Source organism: Manis javanica, chromosome 12, assembly GCF_040802235.1.
Source record: "Manis javanica isolate MJ-LG chromosome 12, MJ_LKY, whole genome shotgun sequence".
NCBI lineage: Eukaryota > Metazoa > Chordata > Mammalia > Pholidota > Manidae > Manis > Manis javanica.
Genome location: NC_133167.1, coordinates 88,596,742 through 88,619,269, shown reverse-complemented (window position 1 = coordinate 88,619,269; position 22,528 = coordinate 88,596,742).

Genomic DNA, 22,528 nt, shown 5'->3' with positions numbered 1-22,528 from the left:
AGACTTGCTCTAGCTAATGCAGATGAGATAGGGCAAAGACATGGAACAAACATCATGATTAATTTTCCTAAAAAAATGCCAAGATATGAATAGCATAGTAAGAACAGGAGAGACTTACCTTAAGGCAAGGCAAGCAGCCTTAAGGGATATGTTCCCAGTGCTTGGGGGTAACCACTATCTTGGAGAGGAACAGGAAATTTATCCTACAGAATTATCCAAAGGAGTGACTGTGGATAAAGACATTGTCGGTGACCAGAACTAGACATCATGAGTACACATGACAAGCCTATGCTCCCTTGGCCTTTACCTTAATCCCATTCTTGAAAATCCTTAAAGGACAGAATCTCGGCTTTTAAGCACACCGCTTCTCTGAGGTTGCCTGCATTCCCCTCTCTGAGGTTGCCTGCATTCCCCTCTCTTCGTGTACTCTTGAATAAAGCCTTCTCACTGCTCAACTTACTGTGTTTTGTCTCTGTGCTCTTCCAGTGGTGTCTGTGTTACTTGCTATTTCATACTATTCTCTAGGCTTAAGCACAAGCCTTCACTCTGTCTTTGTCCTACTTCAGGTAAGTAGGGAGGGGCTGCTGAAAGCTCTGATTTGGGCTTGCAAGTTTCCGTTGCCTGGATGACCAAGACAGAACTGCAGTGCTCTTCCGTCGTCTGCCTGAAAACTCCTTTCTTTGCTTTGGGAAGTTTTCAGAAGCTAATCTCACACCATCCAGTGCTCTGTGGTTTCCCCAAATCCTGGGGTGGTAGGGACTTAGTTCCCATGCTGTGCAGATCCAAGTAGACACTGGATGTCAGGTGACACTGCTTAGGAGTTGGCAGGGGAGGTGCCCTATGCCAAGCAGGAGTTCAGTGACCTTCCCTTATCTCTCTGCTGCCTGCAAGGCAGCTGCCATTCCTTCCTACTCTCACTTTAATGAATTCCTCACCTTTTTTTTTTCACTCTAACTTCCCTGCATCTCTGCACCGAATTCCTCCCCAACAACAAGAACTGTATTTTTAGAAAACCACAGCTGGGTTAGTGAAATTTTCTGAGTCACCAGACTTCTCAAAGACATATTTGGGTAGGGAAAGTCTTTTTCTGACTTTTCAGGTGTCAGTAAGAAGAAAAGGGCAAAAAAGTTGGCTGCAGATCCCTAAGTCAGCCTGGCTTATGTGAAAATTTTCATTTCCTTTGCTCTTGCAGTTCTGAGGATACTTTGTAGGGTAAGATCTCTCTGCTACAACTGAGGCTCCAACGTGGGGGAGAGCTTCTTGCTGGGAAGTTCAATTTAGCAAGAGGACAAACATTAGATTCCACTGGGATAGGCTCAAGTGCTTGGGCACATTTAGTCATCTCTGCATAGGACTGGGATTCCTTAAGTCACACTGTTCAAAATTTTAAATACATCTCAGGAATTTAAAAAAATAAAGAAACATCTAAAAAATTAAAAACTGAATAAATATTAATATATAAAAATATATTAATAATATACATGTGTATATACATATATATGCATATGTATATAAGAATCAATATTTTATAGAGAGACTGAAGACAAATTATCTTTGCACTTCAAGTAATCAATTTGCTTAAACGTACCCTTTAATTATCTCTTCCCTTCTTCGGTTTCCCTTTGACAAATGCTTAGCAATGGCTCCATTCTACAAGTTCTTCCGTTTCTCTAAAATCCCTGTCCCTGCCTGCAATGTGTTTTTTCATATACAACATTAACAGTATTATACACAGCAGTAATAGTAGTGTAAGTCCATTTGGGTTCCCAGAACCAATTCCAATGGGTGTATATGTGTGGGAGGGGGCCTTCCTGTACTTAACCCCAAGCAATTCTGAAACACCAGTAGGGTGTCTGAGAATTCAATTCTAATGCTATCTGTCTGGAGACAGCACCAGATTCCCCAGCTTAAGGGCTCTGTCCTGTAAGACTGCCCTCCACCCCCACTCCAGATGCCAGTCTCAAAGCTATAGGCTGTTACCTGTGCTTCTGACCTACCGGCTACAGATTGGAGGTTCCCACAACCTGACCTCCCCCTTAGATTAGATTACTTTGCTAGAGCAGCTCACAGAACTCTGGAAAACACTTACGTTTCCCAGTTTAAGAAAGGATACCATAAATGATACAAGTTAACAGCCAGATGAAGAGATACCTAAGAAAAAGTCCCAAAAAAGGAGCTCTATCTTCCTGGAGCTTGGGGCCTGGCTCATTAGCATGTGGAGGCATTCTAGTTCCCCAAATTTATGGAAGTTCTATCTGACAAAAGCAGGATCCAAGAGATTGATAAGCTCTTCTCGGGGATTTTGTGAGGGCTTTACTGCATAGTCATGATTGGCTAAATTACTGGCCATTAGCTGATACAATTTCCAGCCCCTGCTCTTGAGAGGGGGTCCAAAAGTCTCATTAACATGACAAAATACCCATTTCACCTTTAAGACTCTGCAGTGTTTTCAGGCACTGTGGATGAAGACCAAACATACCTGGGAAATATATATATATATATGTATTTCTTATTGCACTGCCTTTCTAGCCACTTTCATGCTATTATATTCTTCAGCTAGTTGCCCCTCACCTGGTAAGGTTTAGGAAAATAAAAACCCATTCTTTTATCACAACTTTTGCACTTCCAGCTTCCTTTTGTCTTTTATCACTGATGTAGAAGTAAAGTCTGTTGTCAGTTTGTTATTTGTTTCTGAGTAATCAGTTATTTCTCTCCTAGATGCTTAATTTTTTTATGGTAAAATTTCAAAATATCACAAAGGGAGAATATCTTAGCATTTAAAAAATCATTCTCATGGTAGTTTTAATGTTGTTTTTGAAATATCTATTTCCTCTTAGAATATTTGATAGAATTGGTCTTTCCTGATCCCTTGAAGTTCAGTGTAACCATGTGACTTAGTTTAGCCAATGAGATGTGAGCCAAAATATTATGTGCCATTTTCTGGTAGAAGTCCTGAGATTGTGCATGATTTGCAATGTTTCCCTTTCCTGCCTTATCAGCCATAAAAGTGCCGAGATAGAGACTCTAGCTGCCTACATCCACCATAGATATATAACATGAACGGGAAATGACCCTTTGTTGTGGTAAGCTACTGAAATGTGGGAATCTGTTTTTCACTTTAGTGTAACTAGTTTGTTCTCAGTGATTGGAGTAATAGAATTCTGAATGTTTTAAGCTCTTTTATCTAAAGAATAAGAAAGCAAATTAAAAGAAGTATGCTAAAAGCAAAACAAGAAAAAGCAAAAACTTGAGTCCTATTGTTATATTAGCAAAATTTTCTTTTATCATATTTTTATTATTATTTTTCTTCCTACTAGTTCTTCCACAGCAAAATTTTTAATTCTTAAGTGGAATCTCCATTCACCTATCTTAAATGTTATATTTTTTTATTGTATTCATTTGTTTAATCTTCCTCCTGAATTATGTTGCTAATTGTCTAAGATGGTCCTCTAGATTACTGATTTAATTATTTGATGATTATTATTATTACTTTAAAACTAATAACATAATAGCTTCCTCCTAATTCACATAAGTGAGGTTTTCTTTTCCCCTATGATAGATACATGGGATAAAATTTTTAGGTCTAAAAATAATTGAATCACTAATTTTCATAGATACTGTCAAAATGTCTTCCTAAAGTTATGTCAATCAACAATCCCTCTCAAAATTTATGAGTACCAATTTCCCACTCTGTTCATAACCTGAGACACTAACATTTTTTTAAAAATTTGGTCCAATTGATAGCAAAGATATTCCATGATTGTTTAAATTTTCTCTCTTTGATGTCTGTTTATACTTACTTTGCATGGTGTCCCATAATATCCCTGCATGCCCTGCTCCCTTCAATTCTTTTTCTGCCTCTTTTTTCTATATATATATATATATATATATATATATATATTTTCTTTGACAGGAATTTCAGAATTTAGTTGACTCTGTGAACTTCTACCAAGCCAATCTGCTTTTTGCTTTGTTGAATCTTGTGAGCTATTAAGTCTAAATAGCAGTCTGACCTTAATGATTATAGTGAAAATGGGGGAAAAGAAGCAATAGCTGTGGCCTGCTCAGACATTGTGCCCAGACAGCTGGGAAATCAATTGCCTATTTTTTTGGTTAGTGCTATACCTGTATCCAAGAATTCAGGACAAGTTGAAAGGAAAATGAAATTATATCCTTCCTACTTTTATGACAGTATGCCATTCTAGTTCCTAAGTTAAATCAACTGTAGTGTTAAACAAAAGTGCTTTTTAATAGTTGTTGAAAAGTTCTCTTAAACTCACTATATGAATTCTTCCCACTGACAGTTTATAATTCTGTTTAACTTTCTTTTCATATATGTTCTTGAGTATTTCTGTGGAAATTTGGAGATTGAATGTATGATAAGGTGAGTGGGCTCTTGATTAGCTCAAAATTCTACCTTTTCTGTTCTTCTCAATATCTCCCAGGACATTTATAATGATATACTAATGGAAAGTGAGTCTTTCCAAGTACTGTGTCAAAGAACTCAAAACAACAAGGAGGAAAGTTACAATTAGAGCTTAGATTTTTTTTTTTGAAATTATGAGTCCTGTTTTCATTACATTTTGGTGTTCCCTTTAAGATAGTGGTAGTGTAGCTGCTTCTACTTAAATTTTCAAAGCACCTTTTAAAAAACACATCCACTTAATAATGAGAACTCTACCAATAGAAGGGATAATGAAAGCCTTTCTGGGGCTTAGGTGATCGCATATCCTTTAAATTGTTTCCTTGTTCAAATCCTAGGAAGTTCCTAGTGCCCCTAGGCAGCGCTTGAAAAGAGAAATCAACCAAGCATGAAATAATGCTCCTTACTGACCCATTAAGCTAACAAATCAGGTGAATGTAAAATACCACCTTACAAATTTCCACTCTTCTACTCTTCTGTTTGTGCTATAGTAACAACATTGGATAGGCAGGTAAAGGCATATAGACAGCCTTAGTTTTACAATCTGGAAAGGAAGAAAAGACTATTTCTTGCTGTTTAAGGGGATACTCATCACAGTGTGGGGAACAGGAAACATAGGTGTGTCCCCACTGTGCCTCCTTTGCTCAATGTTTGAGAAACAGGAAGCAATCTACAAATGAACCAGATGAAATTAACTGAAATGAGCCAGGGCCTTGAAGTTCACACACATCACAATTTTTTCATATAAGGTACTTCCTCATTACCTCTGATTATTTCCTGAGGAAAATATATTCCTGTGGAAGAGACTAAGAGTTAGGATTTTATTCTCATCTCTGTTACAGACTTAGTTGACCTTATATGAGTAACAAAATTTGTTTTATCTAACTTATCAAGTAGGAAGAACAGTCTCTGCTTTTACAGAACTGTAGTTGTGTATAGAGAATTTGGATATAAAATTCTCTTGACAATGATGAGAGCATAACACCTATTTGAATAACAGTGTTTCAGTATTAAAATTGCATACTTTCTGTGGTATGATCACATGTGTTTTGAAATACATGCTCTAAACAGCCAAAACTATAAAATTAATGGAAGCTTGTTCATTCAGTGCCAATATTCATTAGTATCCAATAAAGATGAAAGTAAAAATCAAGTAATACAGTTAATTATGAGTTAATTAAGTAATGGAGGGGGGGTCACTATGTAAATGACTCTTCTAATTATGAAATATCAACAGTGAAAATCATTAGGCCCCCACATCCATGGGGAAAAGAAAAAAATTCCTTCTTTTAGCTTTGAATAACTTAAAGAAATTAAAATTAATAAAGCACTTTCCCTGTACACATTAAGAGTGGAAAAATCAGAGATCATTATGAACAAGGAGGCCAATTAGGAAAGCCAATAATATATATTTTTAAAAGCTTAAAATCTTCTTACTGTGAGTTATAAATATGTGGGTCACTAGAAATTGAAAGGGCTTTTGATGCCAGGAACTCTAGTATCAAAACTAGAAATGCATCTTCTGGATATTAAAAAAAAGAATAAAATAAAAATCATTTTCTTCTCTCAGAATAACATAAGTAATGTTGGAAGTTGACAATCAGGGAGGAGGGAACAAATTATATGTAGGTGCTTTTATTTCACATTTTAACTATTTGCCCATGTTTAAAATCATTTAAAATGCTACTAATAAATAAAATTTTTATTTTTACCTCATTATGGAGCTATTTTTATACAAAGATATAAATAACAGGCATATAATGTATTCTCTGAGACTATATTATTCACATTAAATGTGTAAACATTTTTGTAATACACTTGCAATCATAAACTTTCTACCTAGAAATCATTACTCAAACAGTAAACATAAAGTTTATAAAATAATTTTGTAAAAGAAAACACAATGGATATCATAATACTGACTTGTGACAAAATGTGGCTCCTACCCATTCATCTTTTAAATACAGTTTCACCCATAAAGTTTAAGTAGGAGGCCCTTACTTAGACCATATTTTTGTCAATATAACAAAATCAGCTGTTTGACCCCAGCACCATTCCTTGTCACTCTAATTACTAACCTTTCATTTATCTTGACCTGAATTAAAATGCATTCCTGGGAAGACTATCAAGAATGGTCTGGAGTACTGCCAAGGTCCTAGTTTATTTTTAATCCTGTAAGGAGAACTAATTCTGTGAGAAAGTTTGATCAGACGGCAAAACTAGAAAATCACCTATGAATACAGGAACCACAAATGCTGACCGTCTGCTTCAGCGTAGCAGGTGCACTTGTCTCTGGTGACATTAGAGTGATGTAAATGAACCAGTTGGCATGTGAAAATGCACGCATCTCATCAATACTAACTTTTAAGAGAGCTTCGCAGCTCATCCTGGAAGCAGAGAGAAGTGGTAACCACATTAACAGCAGAAGCCACATGCTTCCTCCCTTTACCTCCTTCTTTTTTCCTCAGCCCTAAAGCTGAAACACTGTAGTATATGCCTTGTTAACAGGGGTGATATTACCTCCAAAGGGGAGAAATTTTGTTCTTTAGTGAGGAAGGTTCTTAAATATTACTCCAAAAATCCATGCTACATCTGTGTATTAAAATTATATGAGTGGGGGATAATTAAGGGGGAAAATGTCTAAAAGGTTTTATTTTTTCCCCCAATAACAAATAAAATGTTGAGAAACACTGCTGGAGTATAACAGGAGGTGGGGAATGACTATTTATTCATCTTGTTCAAGTTTTATATTAAATAAAATATAATTTTGAAATATAAATGGCTAATGCAGTCTGAAGGCCACTTAGATGGGCAATATACAGTGAAAACATTCTATGCTTGAGGGGTAGTAATTTCTACTTGTTAATAATGATGACAAGTTGCAGATTCGTGGGACCTTGACTATTACTGAAAGTGGAATACTTTCTGGGTTGGAGTAGAGGGCTATGGAACCCTTTTCCAGAGTACTGATGACAGAATGGGGTGGCACAAAATGTGGTAGATAAATAAGCTGGTATTTGACTCTTTTAGGGGCTGCATCAGGAAAGAAAAAATCTAGAGCCCTAGATATCCCTGGCGGTGCTGACTGGGACTGGGACAGACATACAAAGGCACATTCGGACCTTTGAGTCATGAGATCTAAGTTTGTATTCAGTTCTTCATAGAAAGGAAAAATGACATTACAACAGAATGTCCCATGATCTCTTTTCAGTATGTCATTGATTAGGAGCCAATGAATGAAGAGATCCTAAATCTATCTGCCCTCAATTTCCTACTCTGCAAGTCACATTATGGGTCTTAGAGAGTCTTAACTTTTGCAAATGAAGCTTATTGATGATCAAGATTCAAAGATAAAATCATTTCAATAATGTCTGGACTGTGATATAAAACTAAGACTTTAGACGTTAATACAACAGAGTAATAACAGCTTTAAAAATCCATTGTAATAGAGGGACTATGTCAATCTTCCACATACCTGTGTATGGCAACTCTGTTCTAAACTGATCAGGCCAGAATCCCACTATTAATCTTAACCTTTCTTTCATATTTTATAGGAAGTTTATTATAAAAGCCATACATTTTACCTTCAAAATACATCCTGAATTTACCACCTGTTAATACCCCCACTGACACTGCTTCTGTCCAGGCCACCATCCATTCCCACTGGAACTGTTTATTAGTCTCTGATCTGGTCTTGCTTTCACTTCTGCTCCCTAAAATGTTTTCAGCAGGACAGACGGTCTGTTAAACCATATCAGGTTGTGTCACTTCTCTATTCAAAACTCATAGATGGCTTCCACCTCTGAGTATGAGTCAAAGTTCTCAATATGCCTTAACATACTTAGGTATGTTAAGGTGTAAGCTTTTTCAGTAGTAGTGGCATTCTTCCCACCTACTTCCAGGAAGGGATTGCTGGTCTCTCTCACTAAGGCATACTCAGTATGCCTGAACGCCACTTCCAGGCACACACATACTCATCTCCCAGTGCTCTTCCCTTAGGTCATGCTACTCACATTCTGCATCTTCCTCACTGTTTCTCAGACTCTCGGTGTGTGTGTGTGTGTGTGTGTGTGTTGGGGCGGAGGCCTTTGCATTTGTTGTCCCCTTTTTCTAGAATGATCTACTCTGGATATTTTCATGGCAAATTCTTCCTCTTCCTTTATGCCTGTGCTCAGAAGTCCTTGATACTTAAAATTTTACTTCCTACTCCAGGAATTTTATATCCTGTTCCATAGTTTAATTACTTTCTAAGAGCCACATATTTTACCTGTTTGTCTTATTTACTGCAGTTTTTCTACTACTGCATTGTAAACTCCATGAAGGCAGGAAATTTGTCTATTTTATTCACTATTATATTCCCCATAACCTAGGACTGAGTCTGTAACAGAGTCAATAGTTTCTAAATAATTGTTAAATAAAGGAATGCATTGCCAATGATTTTCTTTAGTAGTCCTAATTTCAAAGTTTGTCCACTTCATGTAGCAGAGATGAGTACAGTATTGAAAGTGGTCTTATAGTCTCTGATCTTCTGAATCTATGCTCCAGATTTCAGTGTGCATTACTGTAAGGCTTCTGGTAAAGACAACTATTTTAATCATACCAAGCTCTGGGAACTTCCTGGGCCTCATTGCTTTGCTCAGTCAGGTTCTATTTCACCTGCTCAGAGTCAGAGAAACTGGAGTCACTTCACTACCCTTCATTAAACATCAGGGAAGGACTCCCCTCTGGCCCTGTAAGAGGGCTAGATAAATTGCACTGTTCAACTTTCCCAGGCTACATACCTTAACTTAATTAGCAGATGCCTTTATTTCCCAATGTTCTTCTCTACCCAGGGAGAAATTGTGCCTTTGGGTTTTGAAACTGGCTGACATAGCCAAAATCTTCCACCTAGTCCCTATCCTTGCCCCTACACTGCATGTATAACAGAAACTATCAGGCGAGCAAGCTCTATAGAACTCTCTGTGTCTGTATTTGGATCATGAGACGACCAAATTTGAATGTTAGAAGAAAGGAACAAAGAGTGAGAGGGGCAAGCTACTCACAAGTGTAGTGAACCCGGTGGGTGGGCTGGTCTTGAGGAGGGGCAGGAAGCTGAGCTAAGAGATTCAGAAACTGAGTCACATTGGACTGAATGTTTATCCAGAGTGATCTGAGATTACACAACTAAGGACTAAAATCTGAATTGTGATCACAGAGAGCAGCTGTGATCATAGCCAGGAAAAACAGTGTTTCAAGTCTTTGGAGAAGATATAAATGAAAGGAAAGGAGAAGTCAGGTGGATAATGCCACACAGAAAAGTTGGCAGTTCCTCACTGAGCACATGAGTGATGAGAGGGTGCTCAGGCCCTGCTTTTATGAAGCCCAGCATTAGAGAAGCTTGTCTGCACTTTTAGTAATGAGAGAGACCAGCAGTCCCTTCCTGGAAGTAGGTGGGAAGAACGTCACTACTGAAAAAGCTTATACCAACAGCTGCCGTCCACATCCAGTAGCACAGTGGTTGACCCCCCTGTACACAGACCCCAAACATTGACACAAAGCCTTTCAGAGGTGGCCGAATACTGCATATGAAGAAGGAAGTATTTTGTCTCCTCCATGAGTTAGGTTACCAAAAACTCCCCTAACTCCGCCTCCTAAAAACTGGGGGACTTGACCAAAGTATTTTGCACAAATAACCCTCTGAACATTCTGTCAAAATCATCAGAGGTACTGATGGAGTTTCTCAGTGACCAGAGCTGCAGGATTAAATATTCACCCTATGCCTGACAATTGTGTGAGCTGTGCTTTCAGTTTACCAAAGACCACCTTTGCCCAGGGCCTTGATGGGTGCTTCAGGTTCTTTCTTGACTAGTTGAGTGGACTTGACATTGAAAGCCCTTTGGGTCCGGCAAAAATGACAACCAGGAGCCAAAGCAGAACACAAGGGAATGCTCTGTCAAGGTAACCTGAATAAATGTAGCCCATGGCATAATATAAATAGCATTTAAGTGCAGAGTCAACATTGCGATAACAAGGTTAATGGGCAAAACAGCCAGCCTGGTTCACGCTGTGTGTGTCAAAATCCTGGCTCTGCCGTTTAGCTACTACTTGACCTTGGTCAGGTCACTACTGTTATAGCTGTGAAAGGAATCCAATCATCAAGTATGAATTCAACCCAGAAAATAGGAAATTTTAGGAACATGTTTAGAGGCGAAGGGTACTGAGAGATGTTTAAGGTGTGGCACAAGACTAAATACACAGCGCACAGTACTAAGTACTAAACTTAGCTAAAAGTAAGAGATTCAGGGCTGATGCTTCATTTATTCATGGTGCTAGTTCTGTGCTATCAGATGTTACAGCTCACTGGATCCAGAAAGAAGTGGACATAGAGGAGAGTTAAGTATATGTAATTGATAGCATGTACTAACATTTAAAAAACATTTACATGTGTGTCAGGTCCTATGCTAGCAATTACACCAATTATGAGATATGCACTATAGTGTTCATCTTGTGACCTACTGGTGTTTGAAGTGTTAGTAACATACCCAAGGCCTACTGCAGTTGTGAGAAGCTGGGGAAAAAAACAGGCCTGTTTGACTCAAGTCCATGTTCACATTTACTACAATACACTACGTCACAGCATGGCAAGAAAGGCAAGCTATGATTGCTAGAAATTTGGTCATAAATGTCTTGTGTGTTTTAGAGCTGAGAGAAGGCAATTAAAACATGGGCTTGGTATTCCAAATATCTTTCACTCTCTTCCTATAAACCTATCAGAAATGAGGTTTTATTTGTCCAATAACTAATAAAAGTAAGTTCATTCCATCTTCTATGTTTCTTATCAGGGAAATATATTCGATTATAACAATTACCATTTCTTCTAATATTTTAGCAAGGCTTTAGGCATTATGGTATAGAAACAGGATATAACCAGGAATATTAAGAGGCTAAAACTTAAAGGCTTTGCATTGAAGAATCAGTCACTACTCTAAAAGAGCAAAATCACATAGAGGAATTCTTGATAAAGCAACAAAACCAAAGTTCCAAAAAAATAAACTCTAACACTCCTCTGTACGGTGCTAAATCAAAGACTTAACTCTGATTTAACATCTAATTTGGCACAATCTAAAGTCTCATTCATGCCCAACCTGGGATCTTTAAATTTGTGAGTCATACAGCATATTCTGTATGCAGGAAAAGAGGGCTTCTGCTCACGTGGAACCATGCAAGGGTGGAGAAATAAGAAATGAAAACTGGCCATACTGAGGTCCTTAAAAAATGATTATGTCAACTACCTATCTACTGTAGTGACTAAGAGCATGGACTTTTTATGTCAGATATACTTTGCAGTATTTCTGAAGAGTTGCTGAGGTTATAGAGGGCTTAAATAATTTTATTGTGGCAAAATTAGAAATAAAATCATTTCTAATTTTAAGCCCATTGGAACAGCAAGGCTAGAACATTTCTTCTCTCTGATACACACATTTACTAAATCTCACACCTCCACCTAACATCTTTATAATAACTCTAAATACTAGCATTTTACTAATGGGAAGCTATTGGCTTCTTTTTAGCTGTACCTTCCTATAATGAATTTTATATTTTATTTTTCATTAAGCTTTTTGGAAAAAGGTTGATAAACTGAAATGTATTTTCAGTTAATCCAGTGCCCTAAAAGGTGATATTCACCTTTACTCATAGAGTCACTTAAGTATTCAAACAAGTGTTTTGTCTACTTAAAGATGAGGTAGATATAAATCAACAGCTGGGTCACTCAGCTGTTTGTCAGCTAGACCTCTGGGGTGGCTGGGGATGCACAACGTGCCACATTGCCCTGAACTGCTTCTCCATCATTACCGGCTCTTTGCCCCTATTCATGAGGTCTCCATTTTGGGAACTTGACCTTCCCTGCACACCATCTTTGTTAATCCTTAGCTTTAGCTTTCAACTCCAACTCACAGATTACATTCTTGACTTCATTGTCTGTCCTTTTACATTTACTTTCTCGGATCAAGCATTTTTTATTTTAGATAACATTTGTCTCTCTTACGTTCAATTTAGTAATTTGCTTCACTAATTTTTTCAAACTGAAGCTTAGGCAGGACTTTCCTGCATCCCAACTTCTACTCATTGGCTCTCAGAATTAATTTCTATAAGATGTGTATTTGATTTCTATCCCAGTCATACTCCCAACTTTATTAGTTGGCTGCATGTTTTCACTAAGAAACATTCACTCTAGAAGCAAGCACCTTATGAATGTGTGTCTGTATCAACTGCCATCAATACATGCATTCATGCTAAAACATTATAATGCATTAACATACCTAAGGAATTTTACATTTTGATAAATGATTGCATTTCTGCAACTCAGAGAAACCACCTTCTGGATCCAACTGTATGATTGCAAGCCTACATAAACAACAGCAACCTATTCCACTTATGTTCATTTCACTCACTCAGCAAACATCTATGAACACTAATATGAATCTGGTCTTTTGAGATGTGCCTGGTACAACGAGCAGATCTCTTCCTGGTGTTGGGGAGTATTGCATACTATTGTAAAAGATGCCAATAACAATTGAAGCATTTCATAAATATTCTAATTTTTCTAAAATTTGAATCATCTATCCTTCACAAATATTACTGTGCTTTCTGAGATTCTCTTCTGATCAAGAATGCATTTTTTTTTTCAGTGAACAGAATAGGTTTTGTACTGCTCTGTAGAGATCTTATGCTTCCTTCATTAGAGGAACTGCATAGCTGATCCTAAATACTGAAAACCCTTTCATGTCTTTAGTGCTCCCAGTTTCATAAGCCAAATCATAGGTCATGATTTTTCTTTTTAGTCAAAATATAGGTTAGCAGTTAAAAATAATATTTTCTAGAGTCAGCTGTGTCAGGCTCAAATGTCAGCTCCATCATTTGAGTAGGTTGCTATGAGGAATAAACGAGTTGGCATAGACAGAAGATTTTGCACAGTCCTCACATGGCAAGTGCTCTGTGTGATTGGTGTTATGATTATTATTAAATAAATAACCTGCTGAATAGTACATTTCAAAATGAATCCTGCATGTCCTATATTATCAAACTGGAGGTGTATTTTTTTCATTAAAAAATATAAGTCTGGAGATATGACAATAAGACAATTTAAAATTCAGCTTTTAAAATTACATGTAATGGAATTTGCAGATTCAAGATGGTGGCGTGAGAGGTGAGGCAGAGAACTCCTCCCAAAACCACATGTAATATGAAAATATAGTTAATACAAATAATCCTAAAATAGCAACAGGAAAGAAGACTGCACCAGACTGCATACACCTGGAGAACAGAGAAGACCTCATAAAATAGGGTAACATACCAAAGCCTTGATCTGGTGGGACCCAAGCCCTTACCCCACTCTAGCTCATCAGTGGGAGGAAGAGAAATGGAGCAGGGAGGGGGTGGAACCCTAGGACTGATGAACACCCAGTCCTGTAGATCTGCTTTGGGAGCACAAATCTACATTGCATGGTGCTCTGGAGATTAGTGGGTTTGGAAAGCTAAGACAGGCAAATACTTGGAGAGACTGAGATTCTAGAAATTTGTAGTGGACAGGGATCCACATCTGGCCACTCTGGGACAAAGGAATGGCAGACAGTCTTGGAGGCTTCCTAGCAGTGAGAGGGCTGCTGAAGGAGGGGGTTTGCATGGAGCTTGCGGCACAGGACAAGGGATAGGTGGACAAGGTTGTCTGGGTGCACTCTGCCCAGCAGGTTGGAAACTTTCAGGAACTTCAGGCACTCCATGACCTGGCCGACTGCTCAGTTATGAGGCCCCCACTGTGATACACAGCCTGCTGCGCCTTCCCCCTGAGCTGCCAGCACCAGCTCACAAACTGCATTGGCAGTCCCTGCCCTGGCATCAGGCCAGCCAGAGGGAGGACCAACCTATGGCAGCTACAGATGCAAAGTGCAGAGGCTTACACTTCTGCGCTCAGCTGTCTTGTTCTGACAGTGGAGACAGGCACAGCAGACAGGAATTAGGAAACAGCTCTTTCCTCCCCACAGGCACCAGAGCCACTCCCCTGCAACCCCCAACATCACTCCAGGGGCTGAACAGATCCAGAGACTAGAGTTTCTGGGCACTAGAGGGTGTCACATGCAAATATGAAACATCAAAGCAACCCGGTTCAAAGAAAAATCTCAGAAACACCAGGAACGAGAAAAATGAAACTGAACTCACCAATCTTACTGAGAGTTCAAAGTAAAAATCATAAACATGCTCATGGAGGTACAGAAACATATTCAAGAATTCAGGGAAGAATTCTGGACAGAGATTCAATATTAAGAAATTCCATATCTGAAATGAAACATACAATGGAGGGATTTAAAAGCAGATTAGATGTAGTAGAAGAGATGGTAAATGGAATAGAAATTAGAGAAGAGGAATACAAACAAGCAGAGGCACAGAGAGAAAAAAGGATCTCTAAGAATGAAAGAATATTGAGAGAACTGTGTGACTAATCCAAACGGAGCAATATTCACATTATAGGGGTACCAGAAGAAGAGAGAGAAAAAGAGATAGAAAGTGTTTTTGAGAACGCACTTGCAGAAAAGGTCCCCAGTCTGGTTAAGGAGATAGTCTCTCAGGCCATGGAGGTGCACAGATCTCCCAACACAAGGGACCCAAGGAAGACAACACCAAGACATATTAATAATTAAAATGGCAAAGATCAAGGATAAAGACAGACATTTAAAAGCAGCTAGAGAGAGAAAAAAGATCACATACAAAGGAAAATATATCAAGCTATTATCAAACTTCTCACTAGAAACCTTACAGGCCAGAAAGGAGTGTCATGATATATTTAATGCAATGAAGCAGAAGGACCTTGAACCAAGAATTCTCTATGCAGAAATATTATCATTTAAATTTGAAGGAGGGATTAAACAATTTTCACATAAGCAAAAGCTGAGAGAATTTACCTCCCACAAACCACATCTATAGTGTATTTTGGAGGGACTGCTAGTAAAGAAAGTAGAACAAATAATTACTAAGCAGATGCAAAATCAAATCACCTACCCCCAAAGTCAATCAAGGGATAGACAAAGAGTAGAGAATATGATACCTAATATATAAAGAATAAAGGAGAAATAAAAAGGAGGAAAAATAGAAAAGAACCTTTAGGTTGTCTTTGTAATACCACACTAAGTGAGTTAAATTAGACTGTTAGATACTAAGGGAATTACCCTTGAAACTTTGGGAACCACAGATCTAAAACTTGCAGTGGTAATAAGTACATACCTATTGATAATAACCCTACATGTAAATGGTCTGAATGCACCAATCGAAAGACACAGAGTCAATGCATGGATAAAAGAAACAAGACCATCTATATGCTGCCTACAAGAGACTCACTTAAAACCCAAAGGCATACACAGACTAAAAGTAAAGGGATGGAAAAAGATATTTCATGCAAACAACAGAGAGAAGAAAGCAGGGGTTACAGTACTAATATCAGACAAAATAGACTTCAATACAAAGAAAGTAACAAGAGATAAAGAAGGACACTACATAATGATAAAGGGCTCAGTCCAACAAGAGGATATAACCATTATAAGCATATATGCACCCACACAGGAGCACCAGCATATGTGAAACAAATACTAACAGAACTGATGCATTCATTTTAGGAGACTTCAATACACCAGTCACCCCAAAGGATAGATCCACTGGACAGAAAATAAGTAAGGACAGAGGCACTGAACAACACAATAGAACAGATGGACCTAATAGACATCTATAGAACTCTACATCCAAAAGCAACAGGATATACATTCTTCTCAACTACACATGGAACATTCTCCAGAATAGACCACATACTAAGTCACAGAAAGAGCCTCAGTAAATTCCAAAATATTGAAATTCTACCAACCAACTTTTCAGACCACAAAGGTATAAAACTAGAAATAAATTGTACAAAGAAAACAAAAAGGCTCACAAACACATGGAGGCTTAACAACATGCTTCTAAATAATCAATGGATCAATGAACAAATCAAAATAGAGATCAAGGAATATATAGAAACAAATGTCAACAACAACACAAAGCCCCAACTTCTGTGGGACGCAGCGAAAGCAGTCTTAAGAGGAAAGTATATAGCGATCCAGGCACACTTAAAGAAGGAAGAACAATCCCAAATGAATAGTCTAACATCACAATTATTGAAACTGGAAAAAGAAGAACAAATGAGGCCTAAGGTCAGCAGAAGGAGGGACATAATAAAGATCAGAGAAGAAATAAACAAAATTGAGAAGAATTAAACAATAGAAAAAAATCAATGAAACCAACAGTTGGTTCTTTGAGAAAATAAACTAAATAGATAAGCCTCTAGCCAGACTTATTTAGAGAAAAAGAGAATCAACACACATCAACAGAATCAGAAATGAGAATGGAAAAATCATGACAGACTCTGCAGAAATACAAAGAATTATTAAAGACTACTATGAAAACCTATATGCTAACAAGCTGGAAAACCTAGAAGAAATGGACAACTTCCTAGAAAAATACAACCTTCCAAGAATGACCAAGGAAGAAACACAAAAGTTAAACAAACCAATTACAAGCAAAGAAATTGAAACGGTAATCAAAAAACTACCCAAGAACAAAACCCCTGGGCCAGATGGATTTACCTTGGAATTTTATCAGACATACAGAGAAGATATAATACCCATTCTACTTAAAGTTTTCCAAAAAATAGAAGATGATGGAATACTCCCAAACTCATTCTATGAAGCCAACATCACCCTAATACCAAAACCAGGCAAAGACCCCACCAATAAAGAAAATTACAGACCAATATCCCTGATGAATGTAGATGCAAAAATGCTCAATAAAATATTAGCAAACCAAATTCAAAAATATATCAAAAGAGTAAATCAAAAATATACCATGACTAAGTGGGATTCATCCCAGGGATGCAAGGATGGTACAACATTTGAAAATCCATCAACATTATCCACCACATCAACAAAAAGAAGGTCAAAAACCACATGATCATCTCCATAGATGCTAAAAAGGAATTCGACAAAATTCAACATCCTTTCATGACAAAATCTCTCAGAAAAATGGGAATAGAGGGCAAGTACCTCAACATAATAAAGGCCATATATGATAAACCCACAGCCAACACCATACTGAACAACGAAAAGCTGAAAGCTTTTCCTCTGAGATCCGAAAAAAGACAGGGATGCCCACTCTCCCCACTGTTATTTAACATAGTACTGGAGGTCCTAGCCACGGCAATTAGACAAAACAAAGAAATACAAGGAATCCAGATTGGTAAAGAAGAAGTTGAGCTATTTGCAGATGACATGATATTGTACATAAAAAACCCTAAAGACTCCACTCCAAAACTACTAGAACTGATATCGGAATACAGAAAAGTTGCAGGTACAAAATTAACACAGAAATCTGTGGCTTTCCTATACACTGACAATGAACCAATAGAAAGGGAAATCAGGAAAACAATTCCATTCACAATTACATTAAAAAAGAATAAAATACCTAGGGAAAAAACCTAACCAAAGAAGTGAAAGACCTATACCCTGAAAACTACAAGGCCCTCTTAAGAGAAATTAAAGAGGACACTAACAAATGGAAACTCATCCCATGCTCTTGGCTAGGAAGAATTAATATAGTCAAAATGGCCATCCTGCCCAAAGCAATATACTGATTTGATGCAACCCCTATCAAATTACCAGCAACATTCTTCAACGAACTGGAACAAATAGTTCAAAAATTCATATGGAAACACCAAAGACCCTGAATAGCCAAAGCAATCCTGAGAAAGAAGAATAAAGTGGGGGTGATCTCCCTCCCCAACTTCAAGCTCTACTACAAAGCCATAGTAATCAAGACAATTTGGTACTGGCACAAGAACAGAGCCACAGGCCAGTGGAACAGATTAGAGACTCCAGACATTAACCCAAACATATATGGTCAATTAATATTCAATAAAGGAGCCATGGACATACAATGGGGAAATGACAGTCTCTTCAACAGATGGTGCTGGCAAAACTGGACAGCTACATGTAAGAGAATGAAACTGGACCAATGTCTAACCCCATACACAAAAGTAAATTCAAAATGGATCAAAGACCTGAATGTAAGTCATGAAACCATAAAACTCTTAGAAAAAAACATAGGCAAAAATCTCTTGGACATAAACATTAGCAACTTCTTCATGAACATATCTTCCCGGGCAAGGAAAACGAAAGCAAAAATTAACAAGGGGACTATATCAAGCTGAAAAGCTTCTGAACAGCAAAAGACACCATCAATAGAACAATAAGGTACCCTATAGTATGGGAGAATATATTTGTAAATGACAGATCCGATAAAGGCTTGACATCCAAAATATGTAAAGAGCTCACGCACCTCAACAAACAAAAAGCAAATAATCCAATTTAAAAATGGGCAGAGGAACTGAACAGACAGTTCTCCAAAAAAGAAATTCAGATGGCCAACAGACACATGAAAAGATGCTCCACATCTCTAGTTATCAGAGAAATGCTAATTAAAACCACAATGAGATATCACCTCACACTAGTAAGGATGGCCACCATCCAAAAGAGAAACAACAACAAATGTTGGCGAGGTTGTGGAGAAAGGTGAACCCTCCTACACTGCTGGTGGGAATGTAAATTAGTGCAACCATTGTGGAAAGCAGTATTGAGGTTCCTCAAAATGCTCAAAATAGACTTACCATTTGACCCAGGAATTCCACTTCTAGGAATTTACACTAAGAATGCAGCACTCCAGTTTGAAAAAGACAGATGCACCCCTATGTTTATCACAGCACTGTTTACAATAGCCAAGAAATGGAAGCAACCTAAGTGTCCATCAATAGATGAATGGATAAAGAAGATGTGGTACATATACACAATGGAATATTATTCAGCCATAAGAAGAAAACAAGTCCTACCATTTGCAACAACATGGATGGAGCTAGAGGGAGAGGGTATTATGCTCAGTGAAATAAGCCAAGCAGAGAAAGACAAATACCAAATGATTTCACTCATCTGTGGAGTATAAGAACAAAGGAAAAACTGAAGGAACAAAACAGCAGCAGAATCACAGAACCCAAGAATGGACTAACAGTTACCAAAGGGAAAGAGACTGGGGAGAATGGGAGGGTAGGGAGGGATAAGAGTGGGGAAGAAGAAAGGGGGTATTATGATTTGCATGTATAATGTAGGGGGTGGCGGAAAGGGGAGGGCTGTGCAACACAGAGAAGACAAGTAGTGATTCTACAACATTTTGCTATGCTGATGGACAGTGACTGTAATGGGGTATGTGGGGGGGACTTGGTATAGGGGAGAGCCTAGTAAACATAATATTCTTCATGTAATTGTAGATTAATTATAACAAAAAAAGGGGGGGATTACTCCCTGATAGGATAAAATTAACTGCAAATCAATGATTAATGCATGCTTTACATATCCTTAATTTTGGTCTTTTAAACGGTGTTGGATGATCAGCTATGGAAGTACATTTTTCTGATAATATTTCTTTCTCTTAAAAAATAAAAAAAAGCAGTTCCTGTGTGGTGGTCTCCAATAGGTTCTTCACAATGGTATAAAGGTCATATCAAAGTGTGGGCAAAGGGTTTGTTTGTGTTTATATAGAGGATCAAAGCCTAATTTGGCTACCCAGAAAATGAATTAAGATACGATATGAAGAACTTCCAACATCAACATCCTCTTGAAGAGTCATTCCAGAAGATGATCATCAAAAAACTTCAACTAAGACCCTGGCACTGTTGCAGTTGTAGCTGCATTCATCCCACCGGTTCCTGGACTTGCCATTGGAATGAAGAAGGAGATATCTAAGCTGGCCTGTGCATACAGTAAAACAACAAATTTGACTGGATCTATACTGTCGGAACTCTACCAAGAATTAGGAGAAGTGCAAGTTGCAGTGCTCCAAAATCTTGTGACTACAGACTATCTACTGTTAAAAGAACATATGGGATGTGAACAGTTCCCAGGATTGTGTTGTTTTAATTTGTCTGATTTTTCTCAAACTATTCAAATTCAGTTAGACAATATCTATCATATCATTGATAAGTTTTCACAAATGCCTAGGGTGCCTAACTGGTTTTCTTGGTTTCACTGGAGATGGCTGGTAATTGTAGGTCTGCTTTTATTATATAGCTGTATTCCTATTATATTAATGTGTGTGTGCAATTTAATTAGTAGTTTAAAACCTATAGAAGCTTATGTTATTCTACAAGAAGATATGTCAAAGAAATAATCAATCTCCCCTTGTTTTCTTCCATCTGCTACTTCTATAGCTTTTTTTCTTCCTTCCTAATTACAACCCTTAAGTAGAATTCGTGCCTCATATCGAAATTACCAAGTATCATATTTCTTCCAAGTGGTAAAGATACCTCAAGACAAATGCTGGGCATAAAAGCCGCAGGGCATAAATCTGCAAAGAAGTAAAAAGCTAACCTTTTCAAACAATATTGCTTCTCTCTCACTTACCAACTTTACATTTCCCTGTATGGCCCCGGAAGATAACTGGTTAGCCAGAGACGGGTAAGATTCCTCAAGGGAGGAACAACCTAAGACAGGCATAGTCGCAGGGGGGCCATCAGGAGAGAAATTGGGGATCAACAGAGGTGAGGCTTAGAACCTCACCCCCCCTGTTTTGAGAGAAATCTTCTACATTCGTGGATGTTTTGTTGTTTTGTTGACCTTATCTAGCTTGGATTAATACTTAGTCTACAGGCACACACCTGATCATCTACATTTGCCCTCTTACAGCACTAAACTATGTTTTCTACCTTTATCTTGCATCTACCTACCACTTCAGCATTTTATTAAAAAAATAAAATAAAATAAGGGAGAAATGTGGGATTCACATATAAATCAAGTATAAAAATCAAATGAATAATCATATCTGACTTGATTGTTTATAGTTCATGATGCGTCATCAAAACCGAAAGTTCCTGTGATATGACTGCCCTTGCACTGTTCACCATGTAAGAACTTATTCACTATGTAAGAACTTGTCCACCATGTAAGTACTTGTTTGTAATGCTTCAGAAGATTGGAGACTGTTGATCAACCATTTGATCAATAAATATGAGATATGCCCTCTCAAAAAAAAAAAACAATTCTCATGTCAAGTCACTGAATATGAATGAGAAAACAGCCTCTGTTGTTTTTGTGTCTGACAAACAAGACTGGAGGTCGGGGAAAATAGCATAACTTGTCACAGCTCTATATACTGAGAAGTAACTTAGAGGCTAATATTTGCCATCCCAGTATCTCTCAGGAGAGGAGCAACACTGAGTATTTATGCTCTGCATCCTGACAGAGTCTAGAATAAACAGTGTCCTGGGCTGACCAAAGAGATAGAAATGGAAATCTTACTGATGTAAAGATTCAACAGCAAAGTAGCAAAGAGGACGCAATTATGAACACCATCAACTTACTCGTTGCAAGACATGTCTTCGCAGCAGGAGTAGGCACTGATGAGAATGACAATGCATGGGTTTATTTATCTCTTTTATCTCACTTGCTTTGTTACCTGCATTATACTTGCTCCTTTTTGTTAGTACATTGATTCTGCTAAAATGTTACTACAAAAAACATGCCACCCCCCCCACAAGAGACAAGAACTTAGTACTGCCAGGATTCCTTTGTCTAGCTAATGCTGGCAACCACTTAATTTTTGTGATTACATGAACCCTTAGATAGGACTCTGCTTTTAAAACAGAGTCCCCATTTATTCTTGCCATCATGTCTCCCTAATTAGGAAAGCACCAAAGTCTCTAGGTGAGGTGACTAATTGATTTTTTTTTTTTTTTTTTTTTTTTTGCTGCTGGAAATGTCCCAAAGATAAGGAGAGGATAAGTGGATTCCAGTGTGTATGTGTGGATGAGAATTGGGTGTTTGTCCTGGAGGGAGGAATGAGTACTGCAAAGGATCTGGGCTGCTGAGGAAACACATTCCACACTCTAATACTAACTATGCTCTTGCCGGCTGACTGTGAGCATCTCTTCCCAACTCCGCATTCAGTTACATCACGGTGGTAGTTTGAAATTGTGAGGGCATTTACACCATGGAAATTGACAAATGC